At 44.1% G+C, this 24,602-nt stretch overlaps 1 protein-coding gene across 1 annotated transcript in view; it reads left to right on the forward strand.

Moving 5' to 3' along the window:
- Positions 1–24,602, forward strand: part of mib1 (E3 ubiquitin-protein ligase mind bomb 1) — a 591,834-nt gene that overhangs the window by 339,208 nt on the left and 228,024 nt on the right. The window lies entirely within an intron of this gene.

Raw genomic sequence — 24,602 nt, forward strand, 5'->3', positions numbered from 1 at the left:
TAGATATCGATGAAACGACGAACTATTGATTCTGGTAATTGCGATGCATGCCGAGTGCCAAGGGATGTTAATGTTTATTAATTAAATATTTCTAGTTCGTGTTTATCCGGTTTACATCATTACACGTCCAACGGAATCGAGCTAGAACATCGGATCGTTTGATGTTCCGGAATGGCACGTCGCTGATTTTTCTAATAGATCGGCGTTGATCGTTGCGAAATAGAAGAATCCTTGTCCTGGATACGATTTTCCCATGGTGCAGCAAGTAATGAAGCGCCGTTAATAGCCACGGCCACGTTGGCCAGGATTATTTAACGAGCCCCAGGATAATACCCCATCGCAAGTACACCGAATTTGTGTGTAGCACACAACGGATTACATGTTCAAAGATATATTCCATTCCATTTCGGAGCTGCGATTGTTAATACTACTCGTTAGTACTTCTGAAAATTTCATGGATTCGCAGCCGAATTAATCTACAAACTCCCACGTACCTCCTGCAACTTGACGAGTACCAATGAAATCGCGTACAGAAATAAATTTCTCCACTCGTGCGCAAATAATTAATATATAATCTAAAGCTGTTGCATCCAAAGGTGTGAGAACAATTGCAGAAGATGACCGCGACAAAAATGGCCATATCTTTCACACTGGTCGATATTTCTGGATGAAAAAATTAGTGGATCTAGTCAAGACTATACTAATTGAGGGAAAAATATTGCCATGCGAAAAAGTTTCGAAGCTTCGTTAAAAAAAAATGGAAAGTATGTCCTCCTTCATCACTCTTAGGATTGCTTCTACAGAAGGACCTCGACAAAAATTACCATAACTTTCATACTAATCAATATTTCTGAATGAAAAAATTAGTAGATCTACTGAAGGCTATTCTAATTAAGGGAAAAATATTGTCATCCAAAGAGATTTCCAAGCTTCGTCTAAAAAAATATAAAAAGAGAACTGCCTCTCGTTACGCTTAGGAAGCTTGCAGAGAAGGATCTCGACAAAACTGACCATAACTTCCACACTGATCGATATTTCTGGATGAAAAAATCAGTGGATCTAGTCAAGACTATACTAATTAAGTAAAAAATATTGCCATCCGAAGAAGTTTCCAAGCCTCGTTAAAAAAAAAATAGAAAGAATGCTCCTTCTCGTCACGCTTGGGAAGCTTGCAGAATAGGACCTCGATAAAAAAACAGCCACATTCTCCTAATTAACATTTCTCAGCGAAAAATCTGAACGATCCATTCAGAAGCGTCATCTCTCGCACGTAGGAGAAGTTTCATCGAAGTAACCGTGCAACTTTCGCAGAAAGAAAGAGAGAGGGAAAAAATCGTCCGTTCTCCCGGACACGAAAATTGCTTTCCGAAAAGGCGCGGGGAGGGGATGGGAAGGGAAAATAGTTCTGGAAGAAAGAGAAGAAGAGGGGGGCGGCGTGTGGGCGGAGGGTCGGCGGCTGGAAAAAGTGCAGCCAGGGACGACAAATCAAATTTTCGCTCCGGCTGCGCGGGGCCGCGGCCCATTGTTGCTTTTTATATGCAAAGCAAGGTTAAATTATGGCTGGAGAAAGGAGGCGGACGGATCCTGCGGACGGGTCGTGCCCATTGTGGTACTTGCTGACCGGAAGCATCATTGTACTACCACTGCCGTGAGTGGTGGCTTCTATTTAAATGTATTTCGTACGCTGTTCCAGTCTCTCGCCCCTTTTCGAGTCGGCTCGCGGCGTCGGCGGCGGCCCCTGTTTTTAGGCGGAACCGGGAGCCGGGCTCGCAAAATTTTTATGGCCACCTAACAATTCACAACCTTCTCTTCTCCCGTCTCCCTTCCTCTCCCTCTTTCTCTCTTCCTCCGTTTTTCGTTGGACCTCGTTTCGGATCGTGACGAAATTCTCGATGAGCAAAGGCTAACTAAAGGAACAGTTTCTTCGCGGTTTGTTTTAACCGGCATGTTAATTAGCCACCCGTGACGTGCCCGAAGTTTTATTAGGTGCTTCGAGGTTCGCCCGACGTCAAAGTACACTTTCCAACGGCCTGCGAGCTCGTTGTTATTGCTGTTGATCGGTTATTAATTATGGACGCATCGTTGTGCGTTTTGTAATCGCAGAATTTCTTCGACAACTTCGAACCTCTGTGTTTTATAAACAAATTCGAGGCGGTCGAACTGATGACATAAACTCCCCTAAATTAACCCTCGTCTATCCTCTAGGGCAGTCGATTTTTTCCTAGATCCTCTAAATTGCTCAGCAGATGCAATTAATTAAAAACCTTTCGCTGTAGCATCAATATATTTTCAGATGTGCTCCAATAACTTCGAACCTCTGCAATTCATAAACAATCCAAAAACGATCAAGCTCATGACACAAACCCTTCCTAATTATCCCTAGTTTACCCCCCGGAGCAGTCGATTTCCCCCTAGATCCCCTAAATCGTACAGAAACAGCAATTAATTAAAAACCCTCCAGCAACGAAAATACAAATACTCTCGGAATTTCTACGATAAAAAACTTCGACGCATCGTATTTTATAAACAAATTCGAAGCTATCGAATCGATGACATAAAGCCCCTCTAATTAACCCTGATCTACCCCCCAGAACAGTCGATGGTCCCTGGATCTCCTAAATCATTCGGAGACAGAGCGATTAATTAAAAATCACCCGAGCACCGACGCGGTATCCGATCACGAAATAATTCCAACGACCTCGAAGCTCTGTATCTTCTAGAGAAATGAGAACCGATGAAACCGATGACATAAACCCCCTCTAATTTTCCCCGGTCTACCCCATGGAAACGCGACTGTCGCCGGAAAAACGTTGAAACACGCCGAGCCGATCGCTCGAAGACAAACATCGCCGGAGACAAGTCCCGGCGACCGTTGAATCCAATTTCTCGTCGCCGGGCGATTAAATTCGCGCACGAAATAATATTTCGCTCGGGAGCAGATTCGCGGCGCCGGGAGCATTCCCAGCGTCAGATTGCAGGCCGGGGTGCATGTGCAGGCCGCCGAGGAAAATATATTAGAGCCCATCTGGCTGGAGGGGGAGGGGGGGGCGGGTAAGGGGAGCTGATTTAAATTTCGCGGCTGCGCAATCTGACGGATAATATCGCCGATGTAAGGGGTCGGAAACGACAGTATCGAGGTTACCCGGCTTCCGGGAATTTGCGTTTGCAAATTAAAGGAGGGGAGTGCTCGTTCGAGAGGGCTGCCGCGGCATGGCCGGTTTCCATAAAAATCATTTCTGCTCGCGGCGCGGCGCGGCGCCGCGGCGGAGGGACCCACACCCGGGGCTGCGCGCCTGTTTTTTTTTTCCTCTTTTTTTCCTTCCTTTTTTTTTTATTTTCTCGCACTTCGCGCCGGCTGTAATTGAATTCCGTTGCCGGTTCGGATACTGCGGTCGACACTGTCTTCGCCGCCGAATTATTTATGCGTTCGCAGACCGTGTTAACGCGCTGCCAATTCCGCGAACGGGACACCGAATTAGGTCAATCGACGAGCGGTTTAATTAAAATCGCCGATCACAGAGGCTTCGATCCGGTTTCTTCTCGCCCGCGGCAGCCGTGATTCCTACTTCGCTTCGGGAATTTCTGGCGATCGATGGGTTTCGGGTGACGTAATTATATAATATTGTAATTGTAATTGTAATTTTATTACAATATTGAACGTATGCACTTGTTACGGTTCGATATAATTAACTTCGAAATATATTTTGTATCACTTTTTCTTCTCAACCTGCGGGCTGCGTTGTGTGAGATAGTTGTGTAAACGACAGCTATAACTTTGTGCAAAAAAATCGTACGACGATGAAACTGGGCTCATTTTAAAGCCCGAGGTGTCTACTTTCGGAAGCCATCCGTTGATTTCTATTACAAAATTTATCTGCGACACGGTGGATGGGAAACCTCGTTCTAGATTTTACTAATTTTGTCGAAGTTACAGTTTTTTCGAAAAATTTACGATATTCGAACAGCTATAACTTTGTGGAAAAAAATCGTATAACAATGAAACTTGGCTCATTTTAAAGCTCGAAGTGTCTACTTTCAGAAACCATTAACTAATTTCTTTCAAAAAAATTGATTTATGATATGACCGATGAGAAACCTCGTTCTAGATTTTACACAAAATTTCGAATTTTAGAAAAGTTGATGATATTCGAACAGCTATAACTTTATGGAAAAAAATCGTATAACAATGAAACTTGGCTCATTTTAAAGCTCGAAGTGTCTACTTTCAGAAACCATTAACTAATTTCTTTCAAAAAAATTTATTTATGATATGACCGATGAGAAACCTCGTTCTAGATTTTACACGAAATTTCGAATTTTAGAAAAGTTGATGATATTCGAACAACTATAACTTTGTAAAAAAAAATCGCACAACAATGATGCTTGGCTCATTTTAAAGCTCGAAGTGTCTGCTTTCAGGAACCATTAATCAATTTCTTTCAAAAAAATTGACTTATGTTATGACCAATGAGAAACCTCGTTCTAGATTTTACACGAAATTTCTAACCTTCGAAACCTTGACGATATTCAAACTACCGTAACATCGTGAACAAAAATCGTAGAACAACGAGACTAAACTCATTTTAAAGCCTGAAATCTCCACTTTATCCGCGTATAATTCATTTTCGTCTAAAAAATTGTTCGTCTAAAATCCTGGAATTAGAAACGGGATACAGTAAATTCTCCCTAATTGACGCTCAGATTGCACACGAAAATGGACAATTTGGGAAGAAGATATACGATTATGTGAGCCTTGAAGCTCCTTTTTATAGTTTCCGATTGTCTGCAATTATAAAAACATACGCTAATGATCCTGCAAAGATCTACACGGTGCTCAAAATAAAAGAGAAAGAATATAGTTCGCCAGAAACAGTAGCCAACTCCGAGCAAGAAAATATGAAAAAATAAATACACCGGCCGTGACCGGCACACGTCTACTACCGGCACGTGCACGTGTGTGCGCGCGCGCGCGGACATTCGGTCGGGCCGGACGTGACGAATGGGTATTAACTTTGCGCGGAGTTTGAAGCGTCTATCGGAAAGCCGATCGGGCCCCGTTCATCGTATTTCAATCGTAACTTTTTTCCCCGGCCGGATCGCAGAGGGGCTGTTTCGCGGTGCCCGCTGTGCCGGTGTGTGCCGGCGTCTGCCGTGTGTGGGTTCGGCTCGTTACCGTGCCACGGCCTCGTTACCCGTTCCACGAGGAGAACTCATGAACATTATGGATGCAACGACGCCCTTTGACGCGATATTAGCTGCACGGAACGCGAGATAAAGGAGGATTTCGGAGAGCACGCGACCGGAACCGCTGGCCCGGCCCGGGCCCGGGCCCGGCCCGAGATCGATCCGGCTCGGGTCGCGGACTCCTTTTAATAGAGGATGCTCTTTAATCAATTATTTAAGTCGCGAGAAGATTATGCGGAATCGGGGAAACCGAGCGACCGGCTTCGATTACCTCGGCATCAGGCTCCACGAGAAGTCTCTTTGATATCCTTTATATGGGACACCATAGGGACGAGAGGCGCGCAATCTCGCGGGAATTCGCAGTATTTTTGCGTTTTCCTTCACCGCGAAACGATAGTTATTTATCGCGGCGTTTTCGGGATCGTGCGCAGCCCTTCTCGGACTGGGGTTGTTCGCGATTTTTTTTCTGAGAACGTTGCGGTGTTATCGCCGCGCGGCTATTTTTGCTTGAAATAGCACACCTTTGAGCAGCTCTCTAATTTTTTTCGTCAGGAAATATTAATTATTGCGAAAGTTATGGTCATTTTTATGAAGACCCTTTCTTTTTCAATGAATTCAACGAACGTCTAATGAATTGCATAACTGATCACGGTGTGCGAATTAGGTTCCCAGGTATTTTTTTATGGCACCTTTTTTGCTCGAAAGAGCACATCTTCGAGCAGCTCTCTGATTTTTCCGAATTAAAAAATATTAATTATTGCGGGAGTTATGGTCGTTTTTTATGAAGGTCCTTCTCCCTTCAACGACGAAAATCTTCGGTTCGATGGGACGTCTAATTAATCCTATAACTAATCGCTGTGTATAAATTAAGTTCTGCGGTATTTTTTTACGGGACCTTTTTCGTTCGAAGGAGCACATCTTCGAGCTGTCCTCTGATTTTTCCCCAATTAAAAACTATTAATTATTGCGCGAGTTATAGCCGTTTCTGTCGAGGTCATTTCCCCCACGAGAAAATCTCCGGTGTTCGATAGGACGTCTAATTAATTCCCTAACTAATCGCCGCGTATAAATTAAGTAACGGACGGATCCGGGACGTGGAATGACTGGCTCTGAATTAATGGAAGCATTGTTGTAAATCAATGAAATCTCGGGTATTTGTTTGGCCGGCGAACGATATGTTCATTTATTTACCGAGAGCCGCTATCTGTTTACACGGCAATCTATTTCTGGCCCTAATCTCTTCGGCTATCCGTCCGTTCACTTCTGTCTCTATTTAGTCATTCGTTTGCCCGTCCATTTAACCGTACGCCTGTCTGTGCCTTAGCCGATCCACTGACAGCAGCATTGTCGGCGGCTAGTCCGTCAGTCAGACGGCGAGCAAGTGATCACCGTTGATATTGGTCGGGCGTGGCTACTTTGTCGCTGAATTCGGAACGAATACGCGCCGTTCGATCAACGATTTCCATTCCGCTGAATACGCTGCCGCGCGGAGCCTTTTCTTTTCACGCCCACGCGGCACATTCGTCGATTCATCGGCTCGATTTAACTAACAAACTTTCCGCCGGCACGAACCGAAACCTTCGGGGAATCGTATCGCTCTGTATCGCGCCGCACGGTGCAGCGACGATGCTCGATAAAGTTGCAGCCATTTTGCAAACGATCTTTCCGCTTGTTAAAGGATACAGTTCGAAGGAATTTTCGACATTTTTTCCATCGCGAAATGTTAACAGACGCCAGAGCTACGGGTGCTTTAATAATTGCATCTTTTCGAAAGTGTTTCACGGCGACGGCGTGGTTTAAACATTTTTCTCTGGACAACCCGTGAACCTTTTCCGACGAATCTTTTTTCGTTTCGAAGCTCGTACCTCGGAGTAAGTCTCTGAATTTTGTCGGTAGAAAATATTAACGAATGCAGGTGTTATAAACGTCATGCTGACGGATCTTTTTTGAAAGCGTTTCGCAGTGATGTGAAAATATAAACATTTTTTCTGGAATAACCTATTAACTTTTTTCAACGAATCTTTTTTTGCTTCAAAGCCCGTACAACGTACTAAATCTCGGAATTTTGCCCGTGGAAAATATTAACAAATGCGCGTGTTACAAACGTCATCCTGAGGGACCTTTTTTTAAAGCTTTCCACGGTAACGTGAAAACATAAACATTTTTTTTAGAATAACCAATTAACTTTTTCCAACGAACTCTTTTCCGTTTCGAAGCTCGTACCTCGGAGCAAATCTCTGATATTTTTTTAATCAAAAAATATTAACGAACGCAAGAGTTACAATCGTCTCCCCGACGGCCGTTTTTCGGAAGCGTTACACGTCGACGCGGTGAAAACACGCGAACATTTAAGAGAGAAAAATCTGCGGATCATTTTCAAACGAATATTTGTTCGTTCGAAAGAACGGTGTATATCTGAATTGTTTTTTAAAAGAGAACAACAATCGCCTGGGGGGTGGGGGTGGGATACAGTGATTTGCTTCGGGAGCCGCGTTCTCCTCGGGAATCGACAGAGGAAATGGAGCGGTGTTTCGAAGATTGTAAATTCCATTTTTTTTCAATATTATCACGCCGACGTGGGGCGGGGGGACGCGAAACAACAGAGAATTGTTGGTTAAAACGCGTTCTGGCCCATCGAGCCCCGGCAATCGATAGAGGCGTTTGTAACGATGGAAGTTATTCAATAAAATTCGTTGCAGCTTCGATTCATGGAGAAAGTTGAAAACTGACGCCGGAAAAGCGTGCTCTGACAGGAAGTTTTTATCGTCAACATTACCATTAATGTCGCATGGCCGCGGAGGGCCGGATAAACAGCAGAAAGTTTTCCTTTCCCGGCAGAAGAATAACGCGCCGATGGCAGAAATAACACTTCAATTATGATCCATTAAAAGCGGCCGGGTCTTCTAATGCTTCGCAAATCGGTCGTCCGGCCGGCCGAATAATACCGGTACAACTCAGCTGCCCGCGCTGTTTAAAAACGCGCCATTAAAAAAAAAAAAACAACACAACGAAATCTTTACGATTCCCGTTCGTTCATTTTCACCGCCGTTTTTAATCGTTTCCGAACGATTTTCGTTTCGCAGAAATTTTCCGAAATTAAGCGGCCCCGATCGACGCAGAAAAGTCGCATTGAACGAAGCAATTTTGATCCGAGAATTTTCACGAATTTGTTAGAGAACAATCTCCCGAAATTTCGTGCAATTATAAACCGCACAATGCCGGCGGCGCCAGTTTACGATCAATTCGATCGAATTTCTATTAAAAGTGTTGTGTTACGTTATAAATTTATGTCGGAATTTATTGAAAGTTCGCGTCAACAATCTCGCGCGGAAATAAATGGAAAAAGTATTTTGGTATAGTGAACCCGCGCCGCGAAACTAAAATGTGTAATGAAAATTCATTCGAATGAATTTATCCGCGTTGAAGAGCAATTGAAATGAATTAATTACACACCGTGATCAATTCATTTTTAAATAATTACGCCCTCGGGCAACTATGAGAAATATAATTTCAGCGTTCTCATTGCTCAACGAATGTTTCTTGCAAGTAAATATATTAATATAAGTCTACGTGTTATTTTAAAATGGTAATAGATACTAATAAATACTGGTAAATACTGGTAAATACTAATAAATACTAATAGATGCTAATAAATACTAATAAATGCTAATAAATGCTAATACTGATACTAATAAATATTAATAAATGCTAATAAATACTAATATATGCTAATAAATGCTAATAAGTGCTAATAAGTGCTAATAAATGCTAATAAATACTAATAAATACTAATAAATACTAATAAATGCTAATACTGATACTAATAAATATTAATAAATGCTAATAAATACTAATATATGCTAATAAATGCTAATAAGTGCTAATAAGTGCTAATAAATGCTAATAAATACTAATAAATACTAATAAATGCTAATACTGATACCAATAAATACTAATAAATGCTAATAAATACTAATAAATACTAATAAATTATAATAACGATACCAATAAATGCTAATAAATACTAATAAATACTAATAACTACTAATGAATGCTAATAAATGCTAATAATTGCTATTAAATGCTAATAAATGTTAAAAATGCTAATAAATGCTAATAAATGCTAATAAATGCTAATTCTAATAACTAATAAATACTAATATTGTATTAATAACTAATAAATACTAATAAAACTAAGTATTATTTTAAACGAATTTCGAGCAGCGTTCTGCCAGCGAATCTCGGCGAATTATAATTGTCTCGCATGTTTTTCGATTCCCGATGAAAATCGCGGACGACGGGTGCCGCGGAAAAATCGTGTGGGTGGTGTGGTTCGCGAGAGTTCATCGTCGTTAATTAACGTTCAGTTTCGGCCGGGTGACCGCTAACAAGAGGTAATTGCTGCGGATAACCGGAGACGCGACGGCCCAGCGCGGCGAGAGCAGCCAAGGAATAGTTTAATAATTGGTAGACATTACGCTTAAAGGTCTATCAACAACTGCATGTAACTAATGCTTTGCGTAAACTTCCGCGGAAACTTCCGGTCCGATTGTGGGAGGATGTTAATTGAACGACTGACGTTCCCCCGTGCTCCGCAACTTGCCCGACGCGTGCAATCTCAGCGGTTATGCTTCGCATTTGTAAACGGGATGCGCCCCGCGACTTGTGTAACGAATTTAGCCGTTACATCCAGTACCTGACCGCGGCTCCGCGATATTACATTCGGAATCCGGCCCGTTAATTTCCGGATAATCGGCCGAAAATCTTGCGATAACGTCGCGACTACGGTCGACGCGGATTCCACGGAGGATCCGAATGTTGTGACACAGCTCCCGCGACCGTTGATGCTTTTCAAAGGGAAATTTTGCGATCTCACCGCGAACTTGTAACCTTTCGAACGAAAAACGTCCCGTTCGGAAATATTTACAGGCGCGTCGATTAAAAATGTTTACATTTCATCGCGACAGTGCGATGCTTCGGAAAAAGGACTCGCGATTAAATTATTGTGGACGTCGCTGTCGTCGATATTTCTTGACGAAAAAATAAGGAGACGTACTCCAAGCCGTGCCCTTTCAGACGAAAAAAGTCCCGTTCGGAAATATTTACAGGTACGTCGATGAAGAATGTTTATATTTCATCGCGACCGTGCCTGACTTCCAGAGAAATGATTTCCGAAAGAATTATTGTGGACGTCGTTGTCGTCGATATTTCTTGACGAAAAAATAAGGAGACCTACTCCAAACCGTGCCCTTTCAGACGAAAAAAGTCCCGTTCGGAAATATTTACAGGTACGTCGATGAAAAATGTTTACACTTCACGCTGACCATGCCAGACTTCGAGAGAAATGATTTCCGAAAGAATCCGCATCCCGGTCGCAATCGTTAACATTTATTAACCGCAAAAATAAGGTGACCCACTCCGAAGCATCCCCTTTCGATCTAAAAAAGTCCCATCGAGATAGGTTCGCGGGTTCGCGAGCGAAAAATGTTTCCGTTCGACGGTGTCGCCCGGTGGAAGGCGGCATTTCCGTGGAACGTGAGGAGAGGTTGAAGCGGTTAGGGGTTAGCGTAATCGGGCGGTACACGTAGCGGCGTTGAATAATATTTCTGGGACTGTGATCGGGCCGGAAAATGGCCCCGTGCTCGGCTGCGTGACGGCGAGGCGGCGGCTTATCGGCGTAGAATGATATTCCGGCGTCGGTCGAATGGCAGCGAGAGAGCACGCTCCGCTCCCTCGGCGACAGTTTCGGTAAAACGCGGCTGTCGAGGTTTCATCGCGCCATTTACAATGTAATAATTGGACTGCGGGAACGATAACAGGGATAGCCTGGCGACGCGAGCCGCTCGTTTTCCCCGCTGGGCCCTTTCATCCTTCTTCTATCTGGCCGCGTCGCTCGCATGATCGTTTTTATCGCCCGCCGAGAACCGCCCGGGGCTGCGGGCGTAGACCCGAGGACACGCAAAGGGACTGTAAAATACTGCGAAAGTATTTAACTATGCCGGCCCGCCGTAATATATTTGCAAACAAATTGGGAACGCGATAACAACCGCCGCCTCCGAGTCGAAAATTAACGGAAACCGAGTCCTCCTCGACCGACCGACCCTTCTACGGATCAATCGCTCGCTCGCCCCGCTGTCGGTGCATTTTCTCCGCGATTTAATACCGGATTTACGGGTAACGACTGCGCAACGATTTTCACCGAAAGCTGTCTTCTTTTTCGATGGGTACATTAAAATGCAATTTTTTTTTTCCTATACCCTTTCACCTTCAATCAATGTAGAAGTTTATCGACAGCTTTATCGAGCACATTTTTCACGCGTGGACTGCCTTTCGAATTCGTTCGCGTTTTACGCGCACGTGCTTGCCACGCTCGATACAAATGTTGTTCGACTTAGTTCTCTTGCTTCGTTCAATTTTTCAAGTATTCCTTGGCTCACGATTTTGCGCGAGTTTGTGTCAATATGATTGTATACTTTGAGTTCAATTATACAATGTGTATCGATATAATTGTATACATCGAATTCAATTATTTATTTAATATCAGTATAATTGTATACTTTGCATTTATTTTATATTAATTCAATTATATATTGAGTATCAATATAATTGTATATATTGAATTCAATTATTTAATGAATATTACTATAATTGTATAGACTGTATTCAATTATTTATTGAATTTCAATATAATTGTATACACTGTATACATTCATTATACATTAAATATTAGTATAATTGTACATGTGGGATTCAATTATATATTAAATATCAATATAATTGTATATATGTATTGAATTCAATTATACATTGAATATCAATATAATTGTATAGATTGAATTCAATTATATATCGAATATGAATATAATTATATACACTGCATTCAATTATTTATTGAATATCAATATAATTATAAACACTGCATTCAATTATTTATTGAATATCAATATAATTCTATACACTGCGTTCATTATACATTAAAATATCAGTGTAATTGTACATATTGAATTCAATTACATATTAAATATCAATATAATTGTATATATGTGTTGAATCCACTTATCTATGTTATATATTAAATATAATTGTACCCATTGAATTCAATTACACATTGAATATCAGTATAATTGTACCCACTGAATTCAATTACACATCAAATATCAATACAATTGTACACACAATCGTATACATACAATTTTCTTAACTCCACCAATACCATTATAATGTCTTTTAACTTTCCCATCGTCAATTTTACAAATAATTTATTATCACCAATTCCATAAATGCTTCACTTTTGTGAATACTTTCGACATTCGCCCGCAACCTCGGCGTTTCATCCGCGCTGCTCGATGTTGCTTTCGCAAATTTCGACTCGCGAGCCGCGCGTCGATTCGATACTTTCCCGTCGGGGTCGCCGGCTAATCGGATCCGAAATGAAGCGATCACGGCGATGATAACCGAGAGTGCGTGGACTTCACGGGCCGCGTTTCGCCGTCGGGTCACGCAGCGCTCGCAAAAGTTATCTTTCACCGCAGACGTTACTCACGTGCCCGTGCCGTGGGCGAGCTGCAACGCGCGCTGCGCGCTCGCCCCGTTGCCCCGTGTGCAGCACAATAAGCGCAATAATTCGAGGGGGCCGCGCGACAGTAATAGCGACCAGCAAACTACGAAATCCCTGTACGCGACAACTATCGTAAACACACGTGTACGGCCACGCACGAACACACACCGGCCACCGCGGCTCTGCCCCCGTGCACTTTATAACCCCGGCAGCCAGCCGCGATGGCTCGCGCGACCTTTTTGCCGGAATTCCGGCGTACTTTCCACTGGGATGCCGATGCCTATGCCGGAATGATCGGCCGCGAACTGGGCTACATTTATTATAGCGGCGGGACGACCGGGAACGCCGATGAATAACGTGCAGATGCATCGGTTTGGCGACTCGAATAAATACGTCGCGATTCGGGCCGACCCTCGCTACAGGGACGATTTTCTTGGATATCGAGGACATTGTGGTGGTACTGCGAGGATAATTAGGGGGGGTTTAAGTCATCGGATCGTTTTATTCCAATTTGTTTATAAAATACAGACCGTTTGGTTTTAAATATTCTGTTCGCAAGAGGGTTGAAGCATTTTAAAGCATGTAAGCTGTTTCTTGGTTACTGGGTAACGCGGAAATGGATATTAAAAGAATCTAGATGGTGATGCTAAAAGTATAGACTTTGCCCTTCAAAATGAGCCTAAGTAGATTGTCATACGAATTTTTTCCACAAAGTTACACTGGGTAGAACTTTTTAAGATATTGAAACATGAAATTTTCGAGGGAAAGACATAGCACCTATTTCACGATTTTTATTGGACAAAAGAATGAATATAAAATAATATCAATATAGTGGCGTTAAAAGTACACTCTTTGCTCTTCGAAATGAGCCTAAGCAGATTGACATACGAATTTTTTCCACAAAGTTACACTGGGTAGAACTTTTAAAGATATTGAAACATGAAATTTTCGAGGGAAAGACATAGCACCTATTTCACGATTTTTATTGGACAAAAGAATGAATATAAAATAATATCAATATAGTGGCGTTAAAAGTACACTCTTTGCTCTTCGAAATGAGCCTAAGCAGATTGCCATACGAATTTTTTCCACAAAGTTACACTGAGTAGAACTTTTTAAGATATTGAAACACGAAATTTTCGACAGAAAGAAACAGCATCCATTTCACGACTTTTATCATACACAAAAATGAATCTAAAAAAATATCAAGGTAGTGGCGTTAAAAGTCCACTCTTTCCTCTACAAAATGAGCCTAAATAGATTGCCACCCGAATTTTGTCCACAAAGTTACGCTAGGCAGAACTTCTCAAAATATTGAAACACGAAATTTTCGACAGAAAGAAACAGCACCCGTTTCACGATTTTTATCAAACACAACAATGAATCTAAAAAAATATCAAGATAGTGTCGTCGAAAGTACGCTCTTTCCTCTCGAAAACGAGCCTAAGCAGACCGTCATCCGAATTTTGTCCGCGAAGTTACGCCGCACGGTAACCGGCACCTCCGGCGTACGGTTCCGCGTCGAGAATCGATAGCCGGCGTAAAAGAATTTCCAGCGTTTCGGGACCGGTTTGATTGCGTCAGTTTCGCCTGAAAACCAGTGGGGTTTGTAGGTCAATTCTTTCTTAATCGATTCGCGGCGCGATTCCGGTGCGAGATAGCGTGCATGCAGGTGTTCCGGCCGGGCGAAAGTCAACGGTACCCGCGAAAATGCTCTGTTACGTAACTCCCCGGCTCGGCCCGGTATTTATATCATAATCCCGCGTTTATGGAGCTTTATACGGGTCTATCTTTCGCCCCATTCGGCCGTTCGAATCGGATTTGTACCGCCGATGGGGGACATTCCGCGCTCCAGCGAATTTCTTTCGAGGCGCGGCGATTTAAACGCCGCGAGCGCGCGCGCGCGAGCGAGCGTGCGAGCATGCGAGCACCGCTTCGATAAATCGACGCTCTAAATTCTCGCGGACGGAGTCATATTGGCAATTTAAGGAACCGATTCCCGGCTCTCGAGACGACGGCGCGAAAATTTCGCGGGACGCGTTTTCCTCCTCGCCCGGCACACGTACCATCGACCCCTCGCTTTCGCTCTTTCTCCCTCTTCCTCGTTTTCTTCTCCTTCCTTTTTCTTTTTTCTTCTTCTTCTTTTTTTCATCGCAGCCAACCTACTTTCCCGCCATATTTTCCGAACGCTGAGAGGAATGAATTCGATACACGTGCCGCTTCGATACCGAGAAACTTCGGCCTCGCGAACGGGAACGCCGGCGAAATTTTATACGGCGGCGGAACGTACGCCGCCCGCGGAGCAACTTTTATTCGCAACGGTTCTCGAAATTTGCATTCGGAAGTTATTGTGCAGTTTCGCGCATTGAACGGACGAATTCGAGGATCGGCCGGGTCGATAGCCGTGTGCTACTTTAATTGAAAGGGAGCCTCCTGGCTGGTCCGAATTAAATTCGGCCGCAATTTTTAGCCGAACCAACACTGTACACCGTGCAGAATAATATCTGTTTCGAATGTTTTTCGATATCATGCTCGGCAGCGATAGTTATCGCGTCGTTTGTCGGCGAAACAAGCGAGCGAGATTCATAGCGATTCTTAGCGAGCGACACTGCGATGTTGAAATAAAATGTCCGACGCCGCGTGTAAATTTTCTTCGCGAAAAGCGACACGGTGGATCGAAAGCGGAAGCTTCGCGCTTTAAAATGAGCCCAGGTAGATCGTTCTGCGATTTTTTTAACCGAAGATACACCGGGTCAAAGTGTGCCTCTATCGAAGCTGTGCTGAAAATGATTTGTTGCAATTGTAACGTGTATTAATAAACAATATGTATTTCGTAGGTTTTTATTAATGTATTTATATGATAATAAGGTTACGTTAATGTTGTTAACGTTGTTGTCGTAATGTCAATGTTATTAATATTACTACTGTTATGATGGTAATGTTGTTAATATTACTACTGTTATGATGTTAATATTATTAATATTACTACTGTTTTGATGTTAATGTTGTTAATATTACTACTGTTATGATGTTAATATTATTAATATTACTACTGTTTTGATGTTAATGTTGTTAATATTACTACTGTTATGATGTTAATATTATTAATATTACTACTGTTATGATGTTAATGTTGTTAATATTATAATGTTAATATTATTAATATTAATATTATTGTCATAATATTAATGTTTTTAACAGTAATTTCATAATGTTAATGTTATCACGTTGCTATCATAATGTCAATTTTATCAACTTAATGCCATAATATTAACGTTATCAACTTGAAGCCATAATATTAACGTTATTAAATCAATGCCATAATGTTAAAATGATTAGAATCTTAATAAAATTATTAAAATTTTAATAAAACGATTAAAATCGTAATAAAATTATTAAAATCTTAATAAAATGATTAAAATATTCGTTATTAAAATCTCCATCAAAGAATGATCAAGAAAATCGTTTAATATGCAGCCTAATAGTTTAACTATTACGCGACAATTTTCACCAGAAATTCACCAGGAATTCACCAGGAATTTGCGAGGAATATAAACGCGCGAAACGTCCGAGAGCAAACTCAAAAATGGGAACCGGTCGGGTTTCTGCTCGGGAAGCGTACGGCGAAGGGGTCGCCTGGCGGCGGGGGGTGGAGGGGGGGTAGCGGAATGCACCGGTGACAGATCGCAGGTACACGTATGCACCTTGGTGGACGGCGGGCCGCGGTGTATCGACCGGGAACCCGCGAAAAATCCGCGACCGCGTGGGCTCGGCACGGAGCGGAGCGGAGCGGAGCCGCCGCGGAGCCGCAAAATATTATTCAAAACGAGTGAGCACGTTCATAAATAACGCTAACGTTAATCCGGCAGGTCCGATGGCCGTGGTGCGGTAACACGGCGCATCCTGACTGCGGCGCGATTGCACAGCCGCTGAACACGAGCCAGGTGCGGATTTCCCGAACAAATATGGATCGGCCGAAACTAGGCTGGTTTAGGGCTGTTCCGGCGCCCCGGGCTTTTGTCATCGGCCGTGTTTGCTTTACGTTTGATCGGCAGAGATTACGCGGTAAACTCTTCGCCGGGTTATGATGCTTTTGCGGTCGACGACTGTCGTTCCTGTTTTCCGAGAGTGGCTGCGCCACTGCGTCCGAGAACTGGGTCGTGTTCGGTTTTATCAGTTCATCGATATCGTTTAAACAAGTGGATTTTTCGTGAGATCGCCCATCCGGACGGATTCGTCGCTCGAAGACACGCAGTTTATCTCTTCGCAGAATTTCTCTATGTGCTATAGTTCGCGAGATATTCGACGATGTCTGGAAAATGCTATAGTGTGTGGCAGCTGTTTCGTCGCGTATCTTCGGAACGGAGATAGATAGGGAAATTTTGTAAAGAGATTAATGGTGGTTCTCCGAACGACGAAGGCGGATAGGTAAGCTATTTTGCGAAAATTTCATTTGTTTAAACAATAATCGAAAAGTTACGTTCGGCTTTGAGGTGCGCGTTTCGAGATTCGAGTGGAGAAAATTGTTTCGAGGGAAGCTTGCGAATGGGATTTGGAAGAATGAAATTAATGAAAGTAAAGTTATAGTTGCTATACTTTATAAACAAATTGAAATCCCGCAAAGCGATGACTATAAACTCCTCTTAATTTTTTATGCGCCGCAGCACGGAATATTTGATTCTGAAGAAAAATTCTGACATTCGCGACCAGAAGTTCTAAACTACGCTGTTCATTAAGCAATGAATATTGCAAAGAGAAAATTTGATTTCCGGTGGCCGGCTGCGCGGATTTCCAAGAGCAAAAGTGATCAAAGGGGAATCGTAAAAGTTCGCGGGGACGTGTCACCGGCAAAAAACATCCTCCACCCTCGTGTCTCGAGCCCGGAGTTTTTTTTTAAAGGGCAACGAATCCCGACGGAGAAGAAGTCGCGAAAAATGGGGCGGAGTTGTACTTCGAGATCGTGCATAGCGTGAAGCTGAAGGGGGTTGACAGGAATGCCGGTGGAAAGGGGCAGCCGAAGCTGTGTCACTCACAGCTGACACTCTTCGCGCTTGCCCTCGAACCAACTACCAATCCCTCGCTTAGATTAATGTTTCTCCTTACTTAAGAACAGCGCGGCCCTCTTTTTGCGTAGCGAAAATTAGAAAAAGACGATGACGGCGCAGTTTCCATCCGACAGCGTACCCTGAGCCGGGCGCGTGCGCTTTCAGAACTGAGAAGAAACGTTTCAACCTTCGAGAAACCGGTCATTTTTCAATTTATTGTTTAAACAAATCATTTCCGCGCGAAGCTGCTTCCCCACGCAGATCCGTCCTTCGAAAATACACACTTCGTCTCTTTACAAAATTTCTCTATCTATCGTAGTTCCGAAGATACGCGACAAAATATCGGACACATACTATAGCACTTTTCTGTCAGTGATTCAAACATCGTCCGATATCTCGAAGACTACGACAGATAGAAACATGCTATAAGGAGACGAATCGTGTGGTTTCGAACGGCGAATTTGTTGGTTCAAATGATTTTGCAAAATGTCCGTTTGTTTAAACAATACATTGAAAAATGTCGTGAAATTTTGTGTTCGGAGCGGTTCGAAGGGATTTTCGTGGTACAATCGGCGCTCGATTTTGAAGACAGCTCGATCCGGATTGCATCCTCGTGGAATTGACGTCCGTGATTCGTCCCTGACCTTGCTGACCACGCGGCCACCCGTGTGACCCGGCCACGTATTCATCGATCGCATGCAAAGTATTCGCGGACGGCCTGCGCCTCGAAAAATACGTGGCTCCTTGGAAATGCGGCTCGAAAATGCTCCTTGAAAATACGCGGCGGGAAAATCAGCGCAGGTCGAGCGAGTGATCGAAGGGGGAGCGATTGCCCCGGCATATTGATGAGAAACGCGGGCTCCGCGCGAATTTCTTACGGCGACGTTATCGCCCGACGAAACGAAAAACGGGCGGGATCACGGCGCCGGTATGTTTGTCGCGCGACTTGCGATTCGAGCGGCTCGCACGGACCCGCCCAAAAATAGCTGGAATCGTTTTTCAAAGTTACCCGAGCGTTCTTATTTGTTTATAACAATTTCTACTGCGGCCGGCGTGGACATCGAAGCAGAAAAATTCGCGACATTAGAGATTCTGTAACTTCGTGGAAAAATGTCGCAGAGAGACCCACCTCGGCTCGTTTTAAAGGCTGGAATTTCTACTTTCGACGTGTCGCAGGACATTTTTTCAATGCCACATCCGTACGAGATATCGGGCGATAAATGGAAGAGGGTTGTTCCCACCGAAAATTAAAAATTTGATAGCCACGGGAAATTCAACCGATTATAACTTCGCGAGAAAACATCCGATGGCAATCTACTTAGACTCATTTCGAAGAGTGGATCCTCTGCTTTCTACACCCGTCGGTCCTTTTCCTCAGTGCCAATTTCGTGCCGGGTAACCGGCGGGAAACGCAGACCCGTTCCCTCGTCATTACCAAAAATTTCGAATTCGCGCCTCCACGAAGTTCGAAGCAATTATAACTTCGCGCGAAAAAATCTCACGCTAATCTACTTACGCTCATTCCAACCGGCGAACCCTCCTCTTTCGACACCCTCAAGGTCTCCTCCCTGTCGCCATTCCTCCACCGCGCAGCGTTCAAGAAACGGAGGACCGTCCTCTTCGCGAAAAATTTTGAACTCGATGCTTCGACTAAACTTCAAGCTGCCGCAACTTCGCGGAAAAAAATCTGAAAATCATTTAGTCGAGCTCGTTTGAAAGAGCGAACCTTCCTCTGTCGAAATCGTCCACGTAATTTATACGAACATGATTTCTGTACCAGCTGTGGGCCGCAGAGACTCTGTCCGGCGTACGGTGAAATCGTCGACGCAGCGAAAATATTTCTATCTGTTCTGAGATCGCGCGTAAACGAGATCTGTCGACGATGGATCTAGGCTCGTTCGAACGTGAAAAATCTCGGACGTGCCGCGCGGTATCCGCAACGGCATTAAATCGGTTGGCAGCAAGGGTAGTCGGGGCGTATCGGGATCGCCGCGACGGTTAAGGGAGCGGCGAGCGGCGAGGAGCGGCGGTTGATCGCGATACGAACAGGCGGCGCATCGATCGGATCAATCCCATTCAGTATCCCCGGAAACGTAGTCGGTTAAATCCCCAACCTGATCGTCTTACACAGTTCACGGGACATCGTTCGCTCTGATATGTACACCCGACAAAGTGAGTGCGCACTCACGTACCCATTCGGCCGCGGCCGGCTATGTACCGGGCGCTGCCGGAGAAATTCCAGGATGTTCGCAAATATTGACTCACGCCTGAATATCTGGCAACGCGCTCGAGCTAAGTTCGTGCCAGGAGATTATGTATTTTGCCGTTGTGTCAATACCTTACGACGAATTGCGTAATGGTACGTACACACGCGCCGAGACGCCCTCCCCCTTCTCTCTCTCTCTCTCTCTCTCTCTCTCTCTCTCTCTCTCTCTCTCTCTGTCTTGGATTCTACGTGTGCGACAGCGCCAGGTGCGAGGATCGGGTACGCTGCAACCACGCCCCTTTTGTTCTTCTTTTCATGACCGCAGCGACACCGCTGTCTTCGCTGCTTCGTTGCAATTTCGTTGGTTTTTATGTTGTTTCTTTCGATGTACTTTTCAATCGAGATTGACAAGCGACTGATTGAGGTACTATGTTTTAGATCGATGTGGTTTTGCGATCTATGAATTCTTCGATGTGATGTGGCTTAAATTGAAGCTGGAAGTGTCTACTTTATGATAGGGTAGACTTCTTCGAGAAAGAACTGCGAGATCATTTCGAGAAATTGAATCATTCTGACGTGTGACTCGAGATAAGTGTGTCGTTATTATAGGGTTATTTCAAGTCGATTTTTAGGTTTATTCTCGCGGGTCTTTTTTAATGCAATTTAGCTTAAATTAAAGCTGGAAGTGTCTACTTTATGCTAGGGTAGACTTTTTTGAGAAAGAATTGCGAGATCATTTCGAGAAATTGAATAATTCTGACCTATGACTCGAGATAAGTGTGTCGTTATTATAGGATTATTTCAAGTCGATTTTTAGTACTATTCTCGCGGGTCTTTTTTAACACAATTTAACTCGAATTGAAGCTGGAAGTGTCTACTTTATGATAGGGTAGACTTTTTTGAGAAAGAACTGCGAGATCATTTCGAGAAATTGAATAATTCTGACCTATGACTCGAGATAAGTGTGTCGTTATTATAGGATTATTTCAAGTCGATTTTTAGTACTATTCTCGCGGGTCTTTTTTAACGCAATTTAGCTCGAATTGAAGCTGGAAGTGTCTACTTTATGATAGGGTAGACCTTTTTGAGAAAGAATTGCGAGATCATTTCGAGAAATTGAATAATTCTGACCTATGACTCGAGATAAGTGTGTCGTTATTATAGGGATATTTCAAGTCGATTTTTAGTACTATTCTCGCGGGTCTTTTTTAACGTAATTTAGCTCGAATGAAAGCTGGAAGTTTCTACTTTAAAACAAGGTAGCTTGGATTTTTGAAAAATTCCGGAACCGTTCCGAAAAATTGAAGAACCCTGACCTCCGACTCGATGAGAAATTACTCGCTTTAAAGGGAAAATTCGAATCGATTATAAACCGTGTTCCCATACGACTTTTTGAAAGTGATATAGTTCAAATTCAAGCTGAAAATATCTACTTTTAGATAACATAGATCAAAATAATAAAATATCGGCGGTATCGTTTAGAAAAAATAACGAACGCATACCATTGTCTCGAAGAAAAACGAATTCCTTTTAAAGCGTAACTTCGAGCTAATTTTAATGTATATTCCCACGGGACTTGGACGATCTAATGTAGCCTAAATTGAAGCCGAAAGTGTGTACAATAAGCAGAAAAAAACGACAGCCCGATCGGACGGATAGTTTTCGAAATAAAAATTCCGAGCCGTGGACTATTTACGTTTTACATTTCCCTAAAAGGGGGGAATTAATATTTTCGCATGCGTTCGTCGAAATAAAATGCAGTCGCGATATTGAAATGCATCCGTGGAAAAGGACGCGGCACACGCAGACAGGTGCATCCTCGAGGAAAGTATTTCAATATCGCAATCGCGCGGACGGGCCGGAACACAATTAAATCGTTCCAGTTTTGTCAAACGAAATCCATCGCGGCCCGTCTTCGCAATTGCCGCCGCGCTGCACGCTCGTTTGTTCGCGCTGCTTTATCTCGTTCTTCTCTGTTTCTGTTTTCCAGGTGAGTAAGGCGACCGTATTCATCAGCAAGGCTTTGCGTTGACGTCACCGAGCCGCTGCGGCGGTGAGTAACTGAATTTTCCAGGACAACGGAACGAGGTTTTTCGGCGAACAAATTGTTCGCTTGGCCGCGATGAAACTCGTTTCGGTCTCGCCGCACCGCAAGGCACGCCGGGAAATTTGATTCCAAGGGCCGAAGAAAAAATCCGGGCGGCTGGAAAACGCGTCGCAACGCGCCAGCGTTACGGTTTACACGAGAACGTTCTGCGTCCTCGCACCGAATACGCGCACTTTTCTCTATATTGTTTAAACAAATGGATTTTTCACGGATCCATCTGCGCGAGCTTATCCCTCGGCCGGCAACGAACGATTTATCTTCTTACAAAATTTTCCTAGCTCTCACAGTTCCCGAGATATTCGGCGAAACGTGCGACACATACTATAGCACTTTTTGGTCCACGACGAAACATCGACGCGTATCTCGAGAACGAAACGAGATAGAGAAATTTCGTAAAAACATAAATCGTACGTTTTCGCGCGACCGATTCGTCTGCGCGAACAGATTCCCGGAATGTCAATTCGTTTAAACGATACAGCGAAAAAGTGCATCGATGTTTGAGGTTTCCGCTAGAATTTGATCGTTCGAGCGGCGATTCTCGGCGGCGGTCGAACAACGCCGATGAAAAGTGGAGGTTCACTGGCTGCATAACCCAGACCTGTTAACGAATGATGTATGTCGGCGTTGGTTCATCTCTAATTAACAAAACACGCGGTACTGCGTGATCTATAGCTGGCGCCCGACGGCGAACGGTAGCACTACGCGTGGCCCACGATTAATTACTGATCCGCGAACCACGGCGATCCGTTGTTTCATTGCTGATTAACAAAACATGCACTGGAACGTGATTCATCGCCGCCGATTCATATCCGCGCGGCTCGTCGATGATTATCGCGCGCGATCGTTCGCCAAAAAATGTTTCCGAGCCGCGCTTCAGTTTCCGAAAACTTTTTCTGGTAAACGGCGCAGCGTCGAAAACGGTTTCGGGCGCAATTAAAAATGGCCGTAACGACGCGATAGAGCAACAGCGAAATTTCCGCGCTCTCCCCTCCCACAATTAAACAAATCGAGCGGAATAGATTTCGAAGCAGTTTTCACATTGTTGCTAACGAACGGACGTTGTTAAAAATTTAGTCGCGCGCAGTCCGATTAGAAAAATCGCGATTAAAAATGGCGACTCTAACGAGACGTCGCCCCGCGAACGATTTCAGCGGCATCTCGTTCAGATCTCGTTGTAAAATTTGTTACGCTTGTAAATTGGACGCGCCGGCGAAGTTAAAAAAATCGTCGAGAGAAAGCGACGGTCCCAAGGACGCGAGAAAAAAATCGCGAAAGTTGCCGCGTCGATTGCGACGAAAAAATCGAAGAAGGCGGACGATTCGGCGCTGGGCAGAACGTTGATAAAAATCGTTCCCGGCTCGCGAGGCTCGCCGTCATCGTCGTCGTCGACGGTGCTCCGCGCAGTTGGACGGAACGGAGTCAATAGGAACGAGCGTATTGTATATTTTACCATAGGTCGCTTTGATACACCGTACGCGTACGATTCCGGCGGGCTCGCTCTTTTTTTCCCGGGGCGCACACGTGGACAGGTGAGCGGCCACGGGGACAGTGTAACACGGCGGAAAGCGGGAACGGAAGCGCGGCGGAAACGCCGCGTCGCGCCGCGCCGCGTCGGGGAGATGAGAAAAGTTTTTGTTGACCGGTCAAAAATTTCATTTCGACCGAAATTCGCCGGAGCCGGGACCAGAAATCTTTCGGTAATTCGCCGGTGATTTAATTACGGCCGGGATTGAATTGGAACCGGGTCGGTTCATTCAATTCGACCGGGTCCATAAGTTTTTGTTAAAACGCGCCGCCGCCGTCGTACTCCGTTCTCGGCCGACGGTTCGAAAGTTTTCACGAAATCTCCGAGGAATTATCTCGTCAAGTACGTGTATTCCGGTTCCACCGTCGGAGATCCGCGGCGGCGTCGGCGGCGTCTTCACCGTTTCTCACCACCTTTTCAGCCCGGGCCGTGCCGTTGATTAAATTATTAATTGGATTTTAATTACCTTAATCCCGGAATCGCACGTCTGTTTTCGCGCCCCATTAAAAATTCACCCCGCCGCGCCGCGCGACTAGAACCGATTCGACTGCCCGGCTACCCGCGGATCTTATAAACAATCGTTCCCGTAATTATTCGACGAGCTCGTTACGTTTGTTTAAGAGCCGAAGATACCGTGTTTTCATTCGCGACCTGTCAATTGTCGCGCGATTATTCTGTACATGTATGTACACCGTACACCGTGACGTGAACGAGAGCGGCGTACTCTCGAATTTTTATCTCGGCAACCGGCCGACCGATCGACGCGATTCTTTTTTCATCGCACTCGTGATGGTCCAATGAATCGTGAATGATTTTTGTTTTGTCGAGAAATTGATTTTGTAACATTGAAAAATATAAACAAACGTAGCCGTGGACGAGATTTACGAACCAGGACTTCGCTTATATTTTTCAATATGATCAAATTAATTTATCGATGTAAGAAAAATCGTACGAGATGGTCCGAAGGCTCGCGATTT

This window comes from Megalopta genalis, chromosome 5 (genome assembly GCF_051020955.1).
Source record: "Megalopta genalis isolate 19385.01 chromosome 5, iyMegGena1_principal, whole genome shotgun sequence".
Taxonomy (NCBI): Eukaryota; Metazoa; Arthropoda; class Insecta; order Hymenoptera; family Halictidae; genus Megalopta; species Megalopta genalis.